General features: G+C 40.0%; 1 long non-coding RNA gene across 2 annotated transcripts in view; it reads left to right on the top strand.

Moving 5' to 3' along the window:
• Positions 1-313: 313 nt before the first annotated feature.
• The window catches only part of LOC140713241 (uncharacterized), a 56419-nt gene continuing 38125 nt past the window's right edge, over positions 314-18607 (top strand). For both annotated transcript variants that reach the window (XR_012095133.1, XR_012095132.1), the window contains exon 1: positions 314-564. This is a non-coding gene — a long non-coding RNA (uncharacterized lncRNA). The remainder of the gene's footprint in view (positions 565-18607) is intronic.

Below are 18607 nucleotides of genomic sequence, written 5' to 3'. Positions count from 1 at the left end.
ATTGTAGGAGGAGGGAATATCTGAACACATCCAGAGGCTTCACACAGAAAGGGATATCTGAATTGGCTTTGGAAAAAAGCAAACTAACATTTTTGTCTTGTGGAGATTGAAGCAAAGCATAAGCCCAAAGAACTAAGAATAAAATTCAAGAGCACATTCAGGTTTGTCACGGTGGGCGGAGGAGTGGGGCGGCAGGAAGGGAAGGGAAGGCACACTTAGTTCGGGTGAGCTGTCAGGCGGGCTGGCTGTTCAGAGGTGGGTGCCCTGTGTGGGGAGGCTCTTTGATTCCTGGGGAGGAAGGCTAGAGAACAGGCAGTTCTTTTCTCCCTGCTAGAAAAGAGGAGGCGGCTCCTCACAAGGCTCCTTCCCACAGCTGAGCACTGTCCGTGGCTGCCCTTGCCCCTGCCTTTCCACATTGCACAAGTCCAGCACAGGGTACCCACTGGATGTGCCTGAGGCCTTCAGAGGGAAGGAAAGGAGGAAAAGGGACAGAAGAAATGTTCACAGGAACTACATATGGGCCTGCTACTTGTGTCAAAATGTGACTGAACTCTCTTCCAGCAGGTATAGTGAGTGAAAGGGTTGTTGGGTGGGAAAGTCGTGTGTGGCTTGCTTTTCAATGGAAGAGAAGGGAGGAGAAGAAGAGTGAAGGTTCCATATGGTCATCAGCAAATGGCAGCTTTTCATCGTGCTTGTCTGTGCAAATCTGGTTTCCTGTCCTTGACCCTAAATTGCTTTATCCTGTCACGAGGCAGCTGGTTCAGTCAAGTCCTGTGCTGCTCAGCAGCCGCCCAGGGGTGGGGGTGGGGAGACGGGAGCAGGAGGTGGCCGCCCTGACTCCAATTTCGTCTGCCTCTGGGTTAGCAGAGGCAGCTAGAGGTCCTGTGAAAAGCGTCTGGGTGGCCTCTGTTGGCCGTCCTCCAGTAGGAACTGTTCACAGGGCTGTTCTCAGGCGGCCTCGTTCCAGAGGGTCTAACTGGGAACACAAAATGCATTGCATTTTTTTTCCCACCAACCTCAAAGAGGTCCTTTTATGGACAGACCCGTGCCTGCCTCCTTTTTAAAAAAATTCCCGTTGAGAAGCTGACCTCCCTTGACCTGGGCAAGGCGACAGGTGACCCCTCAGAGAGTGGGAGGCTGTCAAAGCAGCTCTGTCTCTGGGGTCTCGGCAGAACTGAAGACAAATGAAGCTTTCAGCCTGAAAGGACAGGCGTTGCCTTGGGACATGCCATTGAATCTGATGATGTGGCCATGGTGCAGGTCTCCCCGCCTCATGCAGAAGCAGTGGCTGGTCCCTAACCTTTGAAAACTCACTAGGTTTTGCATGATGGTGTTAGCAAACAGGAGAGCAGGATGAGTGCCTTGCCTTTAGGAAAAGTTACTTGGGTCTTTATCCACATCTACTTGGATGTATTCAGTTTAAACATTTCCTCTCTACACTGTCTTCTCTGCAGATAGTCGTGGAGAGGAGTTTCCGAGTTAGGGCAGGACTCTGTATCAGCGACTGGATGAGACATGATGCAGTAGGTTAAAGGGATTTTTCTTAAACATTGTGGTGTCTGGGGTTTTTCAAACCTCAAAGAAAGTATTAATTTGATATTATCAATTTATTAAACCATAATTGAGCGTAATTACATGAACTGAAATGAAATTGAAAATGGACTCCAGCCACCACTCAAATGTCAGCAACTTGATTTACAGATCCTGTTTTAAGGAATGAGTAACCAGACATAGATCTATATAACTGAAAGCCAAAAGTTTTTGTTATTTTTGGTGCAAATGAATTTGAGTTGTTACAATGGATTTCGTTAGCTGTGTGTTTAGACCTCTATATTTATTTTACGTTTGGAGTAATTTTTTTAAAAAGGAGGCTATCAAAATGCTGGGAGTTCTTTTTCTACTGTTAGGAGATTTGGAATAGATGAATCACTTTTTCTCTTTGGTCTTTCTTTTTCTTTCTTTCTCTTTCTTTCTTTCTTTCTTTCTTTCTTTCTTTCTTTCTTTCTTTCTTTCTTTCTTTCTTTCTTCCTTCCTTCCTTCCTTCCTTCCTTCCTTCCTTCCTTCCTTCCTTCCTTCCTCCCTCCCTCCCTCCCTCCCTTCCGTCCTTCCTTTTTGTTCTTGGATTTATTTTAGCATTATTTATTTATATATCTTTATTAGTTTAATATGGACTTAGGACTCATACAATGTCTTGCAGTAAATTAACTATTCAAATTTGGTGTTGCAAAGCCAGGAGAAGACACAGTATTTGCCATAAGTGATCTATAAGGCCTAGAGAAAAAATGGAAATGGTACCCCACACACAGCTCAAACAGATTGCTGGATTTAGGTATATATTAGTTCACTTGATCCAAGAAGCGGACATAGCAAGTATCATGACTTTGGGACTTGGAGCTAACCCAGACCTAGTTGTAGTGGAGTCAAGCTTCAAACCCAGGTACTTTGACTCCTCCCCTTGTGCTCTTTTAGCCACAGGTAGGAAGCCTAGAGAAAACCATCATCAATGTAAAGATAATTCACCAAGTTCTTACAGTGCTTGTATATAAAGAACTGAGTCCTGAGTGGCTGAATCTTGAGTGGTTGGTTGGCTCTAGATCAAACACTAATGCTCTGTTTCTGTCAGTGTCTGCATCTGTGAAGTGGGGTCATTCAATACAAGTTATTTCATGACTCTGCGCCAGGGATAGTATAATAAATGATAGTCATTTACTTAGAGATCATTCTTTACTGTACAAAATTTCTTTTACACACAAAAGAGCTTTGAAAGGAAAAAGACTACAAATGCAAGTTCTCTTCTTAGAACTTCAGTTTCCCCAACAGCAAAAGAAGTGGCTCATACCTATCTCTAATATTTAATGGGAGTTTGGAAAGTCACTCAATGTCACTTGGAGAGTCTTTTCTGAGCTTAAGAGATGTTTACTCAAAAAAATTATTGAGCATCTATTATCTGAGAAGCATTGTATTAGGTACAGGGAAGCAAACCTGGATCCCATCCCTCAAAGACCTTGCAGTCTAGTGGAGAAACAGACATTAATAATAACATAAGGTCTATTGTAACAAGTGCTAGAAAAACTGAGACAGTCACAAGCTCAGGGCAGCCAGAGAAAACTGCACCAGGAAAGCAGTGAAGACTCAAGGGGATGGAGATGGAGAGAAAAGACTGGAGATGCAAAAGATATTTTTGAGGTGGATAAGACTCTCACTGGGCAATCAATGTGTGAAAGTACGACTTTTGGTCTTTGTTTCTGTGTCCCCAGCATGAAGCACATACTGGGGACACAGCAGAGGCTCAGTAGCAATGGTAAGACTTAACTCCATGGAGAGAGAGAGAGACAAACTTGCAAATTATAGGCATTTGAGGAGGATGTTTCTTTATTTGAGTTTAAAATCTAAGAATTAATATTTACCATTGGTATATGTGAAACTGAATGTGTGTGTGTGTGTGTGTGTGTGTGTGTATGTGTGTGTTCATGTGTGTGAAAAAGAGAGAGAGAGGGAGGAGGTGAGAGAACCATCCAACAGACATCCATTAATCCTCTGGAAAGCTAAGAAGCATTAGTATGACCCACACTGATATGGAGAGCTAAAGGAGTCGGCATGTGGCTTGCTCCTATGCTGGTGTGTCCTGCAGAAACCTCAAAGGCATTATTATAAGACTAAGTAATTCAGGCTTGGGAAATCAGGATGGGAACTGGACTCTGAAGAGAGGATAGCAGTTTACAAAAAGGAGATGATATACTGGAGAATGGATGTACTCTACAAGAACTGTGAGCATAAGGGTAGAGGAATAAAGCAAAGATGGGAGCAATCAGCAAGGAATCTTGTAAAGGATCTAATTCCTACTGAGCTTTCCCTTTGGATGCATTCCGGCTTGATTTTGTCTTTTCTAAGCTGAAATTTCCTTTATGAATCTCAGGGTTTCAACTCTTCTTTAGTCCCTTGTTTGTTTCTTTCAGGGCATTTACTACCAATTGTCATTATTTTGTTTATATTTAGTTATTTGTTTTTAAGTTTCTCCCCAAATAGACTATAAGTTCCAAGAAAGATTTTTTTTCACCACCCTATCCCTAGAATCTAACTTAGTAGACATTTGTTAAATATTTGTTGACAGTGAAGGCTAAATTTCACTCTCCTGTTTCTTCTGTTTTCTCTTGGTGATATTTATATCATTCAAATGTTTACTGAGGGCATAAGTACCATATGGACTATGTCCTGAGTGGGCACAGGAATGCAGAGATGTGCATACAGTCGTGGGTCATTTAACAACAGTAATATATTCTGAGAAATGCATCCTTAGGCAATTTTGTCATGGTGCAAACATCATAGAATGTGTTTACACAAACCTAGATGGTATAGTCTACTACACACCTAGGCCATATGCAATAGCCTATTGCTCCTAGGCTACAGCTCGATTCATGTGAGTGTACTCAATACTATAGGCAATTGAAACACAGCGTTAAGTATTTGTGTATCTAAACATAGAAAAGGTCCAGTGAAAATATATTATAATCTTATGGGACCACTGTGGTATATGCAATCTGTTATTGACTGAAACATTACACAGTGCATGACTATGCATGATTTTTGGATTAAATGAAGGCTCAAAAAGACAGACAGAAAAGTAAATAAACAAGAATGCAGTGCGCAGAGAGAAGAGGTCCATCTTGGTCAGGATGAGTTAAGGAAGGTTTTACAGAGACGAAAATATTGAAGCTGGACCTTGAAAGCACCATACGTAACCGCAAGGTGGAACACAGAGGAGGAATCACACAGGCACAACATGATGAGCTGTGCTTGGAGCTTGATGGTTGGAACACGAGATGAGCATAGAAGATTGTTGGGAAGTGAGGTAGAAAAGATGGGAAAAAAATAATTTGCCTGCCATTTTAATAAAGACTCTGGGGTTTAACTTTTGTGGATAAAGTATATTTGAAGAAGCTTATGTATGTAGGGAGATGTGATTAGTTTTCACAATTAGAAAGTCATTGCAATTGCCTAGACAAGAAACAGTAAGGGCCTGAACTAATGCAATGGATAGACATGAACGATTTTAGCATATTTTTAGGAATAAACACCCATATAATTTTGCAGCTCACTATCTTAAGGTTCAGTTGCAGAGAACAAAATCTGTTCTGGCCACATTAAGCAGAAAGAATTTTTTTTAACAGAGTATACATGGTTAAAAGAATGTTTGAAACAGCTAAAGAATCAGATACTGGACTGAATTTCTAGAAATAATTCCCAATGTTACACAACAGAACTGGGCTGCCAAGGGAGTTGCTTCTCTTGTTGTGAGCATAATAACCAATTGATCAATTGGGAAGTTGCTGGAACAACCAAGTTGTCTGTTGTAAGATACACCAGCAAAATGGATGCCTTGTTGTCTACTTTTCTCCTTTCTAAGCTCAGTTCTGAACCAAGCCTCACATAAATATGTCTGGTTAGTGGAACATAAATCACAATCAGATCTAGCTTCAAAGACATCTAGGAAACATCATTGCTTAGTTTGCAGGTATTTTTGAGTACAAGAAGACACAGTAGAAACAGATTGGAATAGATATTGAGCAAGCAAATATCCACCATTATATCCACTATAGAGGTAGTTAAATGTAGGGGGTAAGAGTGAAGGTTTAAGGATGATTTTCTGGCTCAATTTAGGTGACTGGGATATCAATAACTGAACAAGGAAATAGAGGAAGGAGAAATGCAGCATTGGCTTTGGTTTCAGATATGCTTAGTTTAAGATACCAGCAGGTCACACAGGTGGAGATTCCCAGCAGGCAGTTGGATAGACATTTAGCAGAAGTCAAAAATTTGGAGATCTTTTCATAGACAATAGATAGAATTAGGGAATAAACTAGATAATCCAAATAGATCATCATAGTAAAACGAAAGAGGGTCAATGATGATACCCAAAGAATGGTATCTTCCTGTCTCTTCCAACCAATGTCGGATCATAGTGTTAAGGAGGAGTCCACAGTATAGATTTTAGAATGATCTAATGGGGGAAAAATCAAGAAAGTGCTATTTGCTCTTCTGACACCAGGTATGAGAAAATGTCAGAAACAATGTCAAATGCTGCAAAGATGTCACATAAGGTTTGGAAAAATGTCACTAAAAGATTACAATAATAAAGATGTTTGTAATCAATTTGAGAGAGAACTCTGTTGGTCGAATGGCAGGTAGAGAAATCATTCAGTGAATTGTGGGGCAATTTGACAGTGAAAAAGTGGAGATAAGAGCTAAAGAAGCCAAATTTAAGGAGTTTGACTATGAAAGGCATGGGAGCAATAAGGCTGAAGATGAGAAAACGGAGGAATGGAATTTTTTTCTCTTTTTCTCTTTTTCTTTCTTTCTTTCTTTTCTTTTTTTTTTTTTTTTTTTTTGAGATGAAGTCTCACTCTGTTGCCCAAGTTGGAGTGCAGTGGTGTGAACTCGGCTTACTGCAACCTCCACCTCCTGGGTTCAAGTGATTCCCCTGCCTCAGCCTCCCAAGTTGCTGGGATTTACAGATGCATGCTGCCAAGCCCGGCTAAGTTTTGTATTATTATTAATTTTGTAGAGATGGGGTTTCACCATGTTGGCCAGGCTGGTCTGAACTCCTAATCTCAGGTGATCCACATGCCTTGGCCTTCCAAAGTGCTGGGATTGTAGGCATGAGCCACCATGCCCAGCCAGAAAATAATTTTTAAGATGAGAGAAATGTAAGCAGGTTTACAGGCTAAAAAGAAGAATCCAGAAGAGAAGGGAACATTGAGGATGCAGAACAGAAGGGACTCTATGGAGCAAAAATCTAGAAGAGACAGGAAAAGACAGTGTAGTATACAGAAGAGTGTATATATGTCCATGTCCTAATCCCCAGAACCTAAGAATACGTTACCTTCCATGGTACAGGGGACTTTGCAGGTGTGATTAAGTTAAGAATTTTGCCATGAAGAGATTTTCCTGGGTTAGCTGGATTGGCCCAATGTAATCACAATATTATAAAATAAAAGAAAAAAATGAAGACCCCAGAAGGAACTAGCCCTGCCAACACCTTGACTTCAGCCAAGGCAAACTGATTTTGGACCACTACCTCCAAAATGGTTAGAGAATAAATTTGTATTGTTTTAGGGCCCCAATTTGTGGTAATTTATTACAGCAACAATAAGAAACTAACGTAGGCAGGAATCAATGAATTAAAAACAAATGTAGGCATCAGCTCTAAGAAGGTGGGAGAAAAAGTATCCTTCACAGAGAAAGGAAGAAAGAAAGTAAGCATAGGATGGAATGAGGATATCTTTATAGGTACAGAGCACTTGTGTATAGGTGTGTGTTCTACAAAAAGCAGAGCAAGGTTGGAGGCAGGAAAGATGAGTTTCCTGAAGGACGTTGGGGATACGTAATAATGATTTCTCTATTTTCTCAATAAGGTAGTAAGTAAGGCTATCAGGCTATTTTCTGAAAGTAAGAGAACAGTATGCAATTGCAATATTAATAGAGTTCTGCAAGTCATACCTTGTCATTAAGTATTGGGTAAAAGGTCTTTTTTGTTGTTGTTTGTTTTTTGTTTTGTTTTGTTTTGGGACAGACTCTCTCTCTGTCACCCAGGCTGGAGTGCGGTGGTGCGATCTCAGCTCGCTGCAACCTCTGCCTCCCAGGTTCAAATGATGCATAGTATGGCAGCAATTAAGATGGAAATAATGAGGAAAAGGAATACTCATCAATGGAAATTAGAAAGAGACAAGGTGGGAATATTTTAAGGAAGTATTTGAGGTAATAGATGAATATTAAAACAAATAATAATACCTCTAATCCTCTACATTTGACCAATTCTCTTTGGCAGTTCTCAGTAGCTGCAGAAAAGGTAATTATATGATTGAGGTAGTATTTAAGGTATGTTAATGGAAGACGGTGAATAATCTGGAGATTTGGTGTTCTGGTAAAATAGTTGAGTGATGTACAATGGAGTATAGCCTAGTTAAAAAGAAATGGATTAAGACACGACTGATAGAGAAAAAGAAGGGTCATGGGAAATGAAGTTTCAATAAAATAGGGAGTAGCTGTGTACCAATCATACAAGAGTGAAATAGGTGGATATGAAGGTATGAAGGATGTTGTGAGATTAGTCAGGGTAATCCAAGATAAACAGCATTGAGTTATGTGGAAGACATTGGTGGGGCTTACTCAACAGTCAGACTTCTCATCTGATCTTTTTTTTAAATTTTCATTTCTAGCAGAGATTCAGTTTTGCTCAGGTGCCTTTTCTTTGTTCAGGTAATCAACAAGGTTGATTCCCTCCTCAGCCCTAGGGGTCAAATCATTATTGGCTAAGCCAGTGGTCTCAAATTTTAGTGTACATTGGAATCACTTAGAGGGTTTCTTGAAACACAAATTGCTGAGCTCCCTCCTAGCATTTCTCACTCACTTGGTCTTGAGTGAGGCTTGAGAATTTGCAGTTTTAACAAGTTTCTAGGTGATGCTAATGCTGCTAGTCTAGAAGTGGCACTTTGAGAATGACTGGTGTAAGCCAGCCATGGTGATCTAATCCCCCTTGTTTAGGCATGGCCATGTGACTAAACCCCAGTCAATGATAACCTAGGGGAAGTCTCCTGTAGAGGTTCCCAGACATGTTTCCCATCTAATATATGGAGCGGTATGAAGGGAAAGAAGTCCTCTTCTTCAGTGAACATATCTGCTTACGAGGTCCCTAGAAGAGCTCCAGCCATTGTAGCCATGAGGACAGGCACTGCCAAAACCCTGAGGATGATGCACACATACTTAGACGGTTTTTACCCCCATATTTAACAACCTCTTTGAGCTACTGAACTGACCCACTCTGGAACCACACTTCCTCTGGGCTTGTACTATGTGAGATAATAGATCATCACTGCTTAACCTCCTTTTAGTTGGATTATCTGTTTCATGGAGCTGAGTGTATTTCATTGATACAGATTTAATTTTATCTCCCGATAAGCAAATAATTCAAAGGACTAGAGTATCCATTGGTTGATAATGATGTGGGAGAAAATTTGTTGCCAGAGAGAATAATAATCTTTTAAATATGTAATCTGGAGGTTAAATATGTAATCTGGAGGTTATTAAAGTTAAAATACATAAATATTTTAGTGTAAAATCTTTCTTCCTGAAATTTATCTTATGGAAATAAAAGTACCCATATAAAAATACATAATTAAGAGTATTTATTGTAATTTTTGTCTAATCTAAAATAAAAAGAGATAATTTATATATGTCAATAGGGGAATATTGAATCAATTGTGATACATTTACTCTACGAGATAGTATGCAACTGTTTTTTAAAACTATTTAGATTTATATCTATTGACCTGAAGAGATACCCCTAATATGCTATTAATTTGCAGAGGTGTATATAGTATAATTTGATAAAAATAATAAATATCAAATATATATTTGTTTAAAATGCAAAAATTAGCCGGGCATGGTGGCATGTGCCTGTAATCCCAGCTACTGGAGAGGTTGAGGCACGAGAATTGTTTGAACCCAAGAGGCAGAGGTTGCAGTGAGCCGAGATCGCACCACTGCACTCCAGCCTGGGCGACAGAGAGACAGTCTGTCTCAAAAACAAAAACAAACAAAAAAACACAAACCTCTTACCCAATACTTAATGACAAGGTACAACTTCCAGAACTCTTATTAATGTTGCAAATACATAAAAATTGATGCTGCATATGGACAAGGAGTAGATGATATCAAGGGCAAATTGAAGCATTCATTAAATTAGATAATGTAGTATGGGAAAATTTTTATTTTTGATTTCAATTATGTTCATTGGTTGCATTAAGGTGACATTAAACCTGTGGGATGTTAAAATTTAAAAGTGTGATTGGCAAGACTGAAGGAATAACAACTGGTATGGACTGGGAAAATAAAGTGAGGGTGAAAGTCCCTGGAGGTGAGGAGACCAAAGACCTTTACATCTTTTGCCCAGAAGTCACCAAAGAGAATTCCTCCTGGTGATAACCTGAGCCAGAGTCCTCAATAAAGGAGGGAGAGTTTCTGGGAAAGTGATGGATGACAGAGAAGAGAAAAGAAAAATGACATGAACCTAAAACAGAAAGAATTTGGCAAGAAGCTGGGAGATTCCATTAAGGCAACATGGTAGAATGGGCATTTTTTAAAAATGGCCAAGAATACTCTTGCTTCTCCCTCCCCTCTTTCCCCAATCTTTGATTTCAAAAACTGAGTGGAGTTTGGGCTCCACTGGGCTGCTCTTTCTGTAGACTCCAACAGGCCAAGTCCTATCATTGCACCTCTGCCTGAGTTGCTCCCCAAATCCTATAACACTGTTTCTTCTTTTGGGCCCACACTCATCCCTCAGGGTCAACTGGAAGTACTTTTGTCTTCATGACTTCCTTGCAGTTCTGACTCCAAGAAGTGTGCTCCATGTATGAACTCCTAACACAACTTGGCACTTCATCACAGACGGTCATTTATTCCTCCTCAGTGGTTCTCTATCTGTAAATCTTGTTTCATAAGAGCAGTGCCAAAAAGTCATCATTCTCTCCAAGCCTTTTGCTCTATCAAGTCCTCATCCTTTTTTCCTCTTTCATTTCACAGAGAAAATAAGATATCAGCTGGAAATTCCCTCACATTTCTCTCTCTCTTCCGAGTCCTTCATGTTGGCTCATCAAGGAGGAGGTGTCCCTCCACGTGTCAAAGGCAGGCTCTACTGGCACCTGGATTCTCTTCTGTTATTTTCTGAGCTTCTTGATGTTCCAGCACTATCCTAGTTGCTGACTAGACAGTGATGAATCACACAAATGTAGCCCCTGTCCTCACAGAGTTTAGAATCTGATGGAGAGCAGGCATTTGTAATTATAAATAGGATGGGTGTTACATCATGTGGGATTCTCTCTCCTCCTGTCTTCTTGGAAACTGCTAATGATTATCTCCTGCTGTCTTCGTTATCTCTAAACTCTTTTCTACAACATCTCCCAAATGAACATTTATATTTGGGGTCTCATCTTAAATGTAACAATTCCTTTACCCATATTTTTCTTCAAATACAGTTCGACATTTTCCTCTATTCCACAGCAAGACTTCTAGAAAGAGTTGCTTATGATCACTGTATTCTTTGTCGTACTTCTCCTTGACACTTGGCTTCGGAAACACTCCCCTGCTGCCACCACCACATCCCAGAACCTCGCTTACCAAAAACGATGACTTTGACTTTGGTGAACTCGATGCACATCTTTCAGTTCTTGTTTAACCTCTTGGCAACATTTAATGTTGTTATCACTGCCTGCTTTTCCAAACCATCTTTGTTTGGCTTTAGATACTCCACAATTTCCCCAATTCCTCTCACCACTTTTGTTCTCTGTTTTCATCTGCCTTTCAGGTTCATCTTCCACCATTAGACATTTAAGTTTCCAGGTCTCCCTGCTTTCACTTGATATTTTTTACCTAGGCAATCTCATCTATTTGTAACCCCTAGGTTAACATGTCCAGATGATGTTTCTGTTAGTGTAGGCAGCTTAGGCATGAGCAGGGCAGGAGAGGCCCCTCCTCAACCAGGAATATCAGGAGACCATCAGGTGATGGTCAGGCGGTTGTTAAGCTGCCTCTGTAAAATAATAATTCATTGCAGCTGACGCCAGAAAAGGCATTCTCCCAATAGGTGGAAAACCTGAAACTGGTGATCAACTTCCTGAGGAGATCTCAGGAGTTGGGCAAATGGGCTCAAGCATGTGCACTAAGGGGCAAAATGGAGGATGACCTTCCTCTAGGAGCACTGGACGGGTAAAGGGAAAACGCCTCAAGTGAGCATGTGCACAACTTTAGTAAACACACCATGCCCATGCTCCCCTCCAAATGCTGGCAGGCCACTGTGCATGCAGACAACCCACCCTAAGGCAAGAAACGGGGAGAAGAGACGCAAGACCCCAGAAGCGTGCCAGTGAATAAAACTTCAAGCCACAGGTCAAACAGTGCACTTGATCTCTCAAGTCGCCTGCTTGGTCCTCTTCCAAGTGTACTTTACTTCCTTTCGTTCCTGTTCTAAAGCTTTTTAATAAACTTTCATTCCTGCTCTAAAACTTGCCTCAGTCTCTCACTCGGCCTTAGGCCCCTTGGTCAAATTCTTTCTTCTGAGGAGGCAAGAATTAAGGCTACTGCAGACCCGTACAGATTCGCTGCCTGTAACATTTCCACATTTGTATTTCCAGTTCAGATTCCCTCTTGGAATTTCAGACTAGTAAATCCAACAGCCCCTGTGCAATTCCCTCTGGGAATGTTTCTTAGAATCTTGGACAAGCTTAGGGCCCGTTATAATGTGCTCCCATATCACCTCGTATTTCACACTATTCTTTTTTTTTTTACTACTTTGTTGTGACTTTATTATCTGTCTTCATCCCTGGAGTATATTCTGTGAAGGCAGGAACCCCAGACAATGTCTGTCTTATTCATCACTGTATCTGCAGTATCCAGCAAAGTGCTTGGTATGTAATGTTAAGTTTAACCTACAGCTAGCTGCCTCCTTACCTTTTTTTTTTTTTTTTTTTTTTTTTTTTGAGGCAGAGTCTCGCTCTGTCGCCCGGGCTGGAGTGCAGTGGCCGGATCTCAGCTCACTGCAAGCTCCGCCTCCCGGGTTTACGCCATTCTCCTGCCTCAGCCTCCCGAGTAGCTGGGACTACAGGCGCCCGCCACCTCGCCCAGCTAGTTTTTTGTATTTTTCAGTAGAGACGGGGTTTCACCGTGTTAGCCAGGATGGTCTGGATCTCCTGACCTCGTGATCCGCCCGTCTCAGCCTCCCAAAGTGCTGGGATTGCAGGCTTGAGCCACCGCGCCCGGCCTGCCTCCTTACATATTTTAAGTTCATGGTTTCTGCATACAGAGTGAACTGTGACCTAACTGGATTGGTAAATAGACCGCAACCTGATCTTGTACCAATCACTGAGTTCTGGCCAATCACAGGAAGTCAACTGTACAAACGGTATTCAAATAAGGCAAATGCTGAGCTGTAACCAATCCAACAGTCCAACTGTTTCTGTACCTCGCTTCTGTTTTCTGTACATCACTTTCCTTTTTCTGTCCATAAATCCACTCTGACCCGTGGCAGTGAAGAGTTTCTCAGAATCTATTCTGGTTCACAAGGAGTCGGTGGCAGGGGTGTGTGTGAGAGGGGAGCTGATGGATTCTTGAATCGCTCTTTGCTCAGTTAACCTCTTTTAAATTTAATTTACCTAAAGTTTTGCTTGTCACAGTTATTACTACTGATTAAAAACCTGGGTTGATAAGTTTAACAATTCAATTTAAGCCATTGTTAGAGTTATCTTATTTGTTTTAAAGAGCATCAATATTAGCATGCATTTTATCTGTTGCAGTATCATAGTCTTTTAATGACTGATACTTTTGTTGAATATGATAAAAACAAATTACTAGAAAAATTAAGCAAACAATGACAAAAAAGACATACAAAACGCATGTCTACATTTTTCATTACTAGATTCAACAGACTTGATATTATGAAAGGTTTCTAAATGTTCACTCTCAATTTCTGTAATTTTGTTGGTGCTGAACAGTGACAAAGAGTTCACAGACCAGCACTGGACAGCAGATCCTACTTCGAGTAGCAGTGGACTCAATGACAGAGGTAGTCATACCTCTTAGCTTTTTTGCATTTTTCCTAGTTGTTTTATTTGCTGAATAACTCCCTCTTATAATTGTAAGGAAATAAAAATAATGTTCTCTCTACCCTGAACAGTTCTTAATCAGGATGAACCCCTGTAACAAAAGACAGAGTAACAAAGAAAACAGAGTAACAGAGAAAAAAACATAAGTTTATTAGCATGTACACCTCATATATACATGGGAAACACCCTGAGAAATGAGTAAATTATTAAAAGGTGGCTTTGAAACAAGACTTTACTAGCCTCATCTGCTGACACAAAGCAAGAGGGATGTGGGGGAAGGCCCAGCAGATCATAGTAAGCAAGGTTAAGATGTGTTATATAAATTTAAGTCAGTGCCTTTTCCATTGATGAGTCTGTACTAATTGTTGTCATCCTTTGCTTCATGGTACAGAGGGGGAGGCATCTTTACAAATGGAGATTTCCTTTATAGAAATAAATTTCCCTTATAAAGGAATAAAAGAGTAACTTGTCCAGTTAGCCCTTTCTACCCCTGGATTCCACGTCTGTGGATTCAACCAACTCTGGTTTGAAAATATTTGAGAAAAAAACATGCATCCAAACCAGACATTTTTTCTGTTCATTACTCCCTATGCAATACAGTGTAACAACATAGTTATTTAGACAGCATTTACATTATATTAGATATTATAAGAAATCTAGAGATGATGTAAAGTATATGGGAGGATGTGCATAGGTTATATGCATATATTATGCCACTTTATATCAGGGAATTGAGTATCCATGGATTTTGGTGTCCATGGGGGTCCTGGAATCAATTCCCCACAGATACTGAGGGACAGTTGTACTCTGATTTCAGAGTGTCTCCCATGTCTGCAGTTTCTCAAAATAATCCTTGTGCCAAAACGGCACATTTTGAGATGGCTTGCTCTCGCCTCCTACATAGTTAATCCCTAATGTGGCAGTGGAGGGTACAGATGTCAAGCAGGTGCTCTGAGATGATGGGGAACATCAGTGTGCATGTGTGCCATAGGGGACCTGCCAGGCTGCTTGTGCTATGTGACTACCGTAGTCCTGATAGAGTTGCCACAGACTCAGGGTCCACTGTCGTGCAGCCTTATCCTTGGCACTGAATGCTTTAAAACCAAAGGACTTCCTGAAAAACTCTTATCTTTTCATAGCTTATCACTATTGTCTCCAGAATCCTTCAAATATTACAATTTTTATGACCTTTAGAAAATGCTTGCACTGTTTCTAATAAACATGGTAACTGAAACTTCTTACGGAATTGCCAACGGTTTTATTTTTTTCAAATTTTCTACAACCAAATATCTATGGATACAAAAAGTTCACCATGACAAGATCTACTGTTTTCCCACATAATTTTTCACGGTAAGACTATGGGGAAGTTTCAACCCCTTCCCTTTTGTCAGTTTTGGAGTATTTCTTTGTTTAATATTTGAACAACCAAAAAATGCCCAGTCACACACCAGAACCTCATTTTATCTCAAGCAGAAGCTGCTGAACAGAAAGCTCAGCTTTTAAAAGTCTTGTTAGGGTTGCCAGATTTAATAAACATAAATACGGGACACCTAGTAAAATTTGAATGTGAGATAAACAACAAAATATTTAATATGGACATGGACATGATGGGCCTATCCTTTGTGTGGAATACACTTATACTAAAAATTTATTCTCAATTTTCAGTCAAATTTAACTCAATGTCTTGTATTTTATCTGGTAATGCTGTCTTATGTAAATTATTTTAGATGGGAAGATTTCCCTATGTTACTACTGCGTGCTGTTTTGAGGTTTGGGGGATTTTTTTTTTTCACTATTTGAACACACTTTTTAAAAGGCTCTCTGCCAGTCCCAGCTCATTATCAATGACACCATTAGCATCACCATAGCTTTAAATTATGTTAAAACAGGATTAGAACTACTGACAAATTGTAAAAGCAAGAGACTCCCAAGGAAGTAAGGATCAAATTATGATCAAGAAAGGAAAGGAAGGAAATGCCAGCCTCGGTCTGTAGATAATGCTCAGCATAGTGAATGCTCTGTGATGGAGTCAGACACAGAATACCCTCGGGAGGCCGATGGGCACTCAGTCTCACATTTCGCAGATGGAGAAACTTGAACACAAAGGGAGTTAGTGCCTTCTTCAGCGGGGCAGGAAGCAGGTGTGTAAAGGAATGGGAGAAGAGAAAAAAAATATTCTAAAACTCAGTCTTATCTACCAAAGCATGAAGAAGGCAGACATCACAAATATGTGGATATTTTTATTAAAATAGTCTTCTTCTATCTGGGCATGGTGGCATGCTCCTGTATTCCCAGTTACTTGGGAGGCTTAGGAGAATCACTTGAGGCCACAAATTTGGGGCTACAGTGCACCATGATGGCACCTGTGAATACTGACTGCATTCCATCTTGGGCAACATAGCAAGATCGTATCTCAAAAAAATTTTAAATAGTTTTCTCCTAGACAGTGAGAAAATTTTACCTCTACAGTTACCACCCTTTATAAGCACAAATCATGGATCAACACATTCTGAAATTTGAAAGGTATTAGAGAACATTTATTCCAATCTCTTCATTATGTTGATGGAGGAACTATGAGGCCAAGAGGTTATGTGGCTTTACTGAGTTTTATAACTTGTAGGAATCCACCTGAGTCCAGGACTAAGGATTTCTACAACTCAGTGTTTTCAATCCAGCTTCTTTTAAATTAACAATTGATCCATAAGAGATAGAAAAAAACAAGGGTCAGTCTCCTCAACCAAGGAAAGTGACTCAAATGGATTGGGAAATATTGGGATCTTAAAATGTCCCTCTCTTTTCAGTAATCTTAGGAACTGCCATCTAAGAATGGAGTCTGATCTTTTTGTTAAAAAATAAATTACAAAAAAATAAAATTATAACACACATATATGTAAAATAAGCATATGTCAAAATATGTATTTACTCATTAATGAAGAAATGCGTAAGATGTTACAAATAATTTAAACAGTGTACAGAGATAATATGTTACATTGTCTATCTGAATGCTATGGACTGAACTGTGTCCTACCCTTTCCCTCAAATTTATTTGTTGAAGCACTACCCCGATCCTCATCCCCATGAAATTGTAATGGAGATAGGGCAGTGGTTTAAGGAGGTGATTAAGGTTAAATGAGGTCATAAGGGTAGAGCCCTGATTTGATAGAATCAGTGTACTTATAGAAAGGAAGAGACATTAGAGATGTCTCTCTCTGTCTCTCTAGCATGTGAAACCACAGTGAGAAGGTGGCTGTCTACAAGCCAGAAAGAGAGTCCTCACCAGAACCCAATTGTGCTGGCACCCTAATCTCAGACTTCTAGTTCCAGAATTGTGAGAAAATTAATTTCTGTTGTTAAAGGCACCTAGTTTATGGTATGTTTTTATGGAAACTCAAGTTGATTAATACACTGAGAAAATCCATTTGCATTGCCTTAAACAAGAATCACTTGGATAGCTATGGGCAGGAAACATTTGTAGTTTTGTACAAGTTAACTTTTCTCTCTATGGAGTTGTAAAAGGCTAGTCAAAGACAAACAAAGGGACACATCCCTATAGAATTGGATAATCCTCATAGCCAATAGTGCCTGGCACACTGGAATGCTGGAAGGGACTATGCTAAGATACTGTTATATAAGGGGCTGATTCCTCTCAGCCCTTAGGGCAGTGGGATGAAATTTGAAGTTCCTGAGTTCTCTGGCTCCTCCAATTATGCTAGTGTGCTATACAAGTATGATCATTTCTACATACATCACAGTGTGAAAAAGACTGAAAAGTACTGCCTTAAACAATGAACACCTGTACTACTTTACCCAACAAGAACTATGGAATAAAGCAAGCAGTAAAGGGGTGGTTCAGTCCCTCCATGATGTCACCAAAAGTCCACATTCTTTCCATCTTTGCCCTCTGTGACCCTAAGCATGTCTTAGCTACCCTCATGGTGGCTGTTATAGTTCCAAATACCACACCCTCACAAGACTATGTGTGAAAGCAGAAGAGCAAGTTGCTTCTCTTCCTTGTTTAAATATGGGAGAGAAACTTTTTCCAGAAAGACCCTAGAGGGTATCTGCTTATGTGTCATTGACTAGGTTTGCTTTCCAAGTGAATGAATTCTCATGATTGAGAAGTTAAATTAAACAACATTTCTTCTTGGGGAAGGGAAGAAGCTACATTTTCTGAGAATGGCAGGAGCCATTTCCCACAAGGAACAGGTGATTGGGCATGGGATGTGTGTTGCACAAGCCATTAGTGTCTTGTCACTAATTTGTTATGTGACTTTGGTTGAGATATTTTACTTTTCTAGTTATTAGTTTTGTTGGTAACAAAGCAATGGGGGTAAAGCAACAGCAGGAGTATTTAACTCATGTCTACATAGGCCCATGACTGTGCTTCTGTAATTCTGTGAATCCCTAATTTATATGCAAAATTTTCTGTATGTGTATTTTTCAGAAAAGAATGCCAATAATTTTCATCAAAATGTCAAGGAGTCTATAAAAATGGGTAATAACCACTGGCCTCAATGATTTTTATAGCTCAGGCAGCTCTCACATTTTCAGGTTTATAGAATGAGTGAAGAGTTTACAAATTAGAAATTAAGTTTTGAAGAATCCCCCTCACTGGGTTAACTTGTGAATAGTGGCCAGTTTGTGCCTGGGATCTATCTGTCCTTGCCTGAAATAGGTAATGCTAACCCCAGAACCAACAAAGAGCTCTTAGCAATGGTCTAATGATCTCACTTTCTCAGTTTAGGTGAAATCCAAGGATGTTAAGTGATTTACCCAAGACTCACATCCAGTGCATGGCAGCTCAACTCCTAGAACCCAGGTTTTCCAACCATTTAATCTTTTACCTAAAAATGCCAAATGGTTGGAATTTCTCAATCTCTCTTCTCTCTCTCTCTCTCTTTCTCTTTTTAGATCAAATAATGATAGCTAACTTAAAAAATTCATTATCAAGTTCA

This window comes from Chlorocebus sabaeus, chromosome 13 (assembly GCF_047675955.1).
Source record: "Chlorocebus sabaeus isolate Y175 chromosome 13, mChlSab1.0.hap1, whole genome shotgun sequence".
NCBI classification, from domain to species: Eukaryota; Metazoa; Chordata; class Mammalia; order Primates; family Cercopithecidae; genus Chlorocebus; species Chlorocebus sabaeus.
The sequence above is the reverse complement of the archived record's forward strand: the minus strand, read 5'-3'. Positions and strand labels throughout refer to the sequence as shown.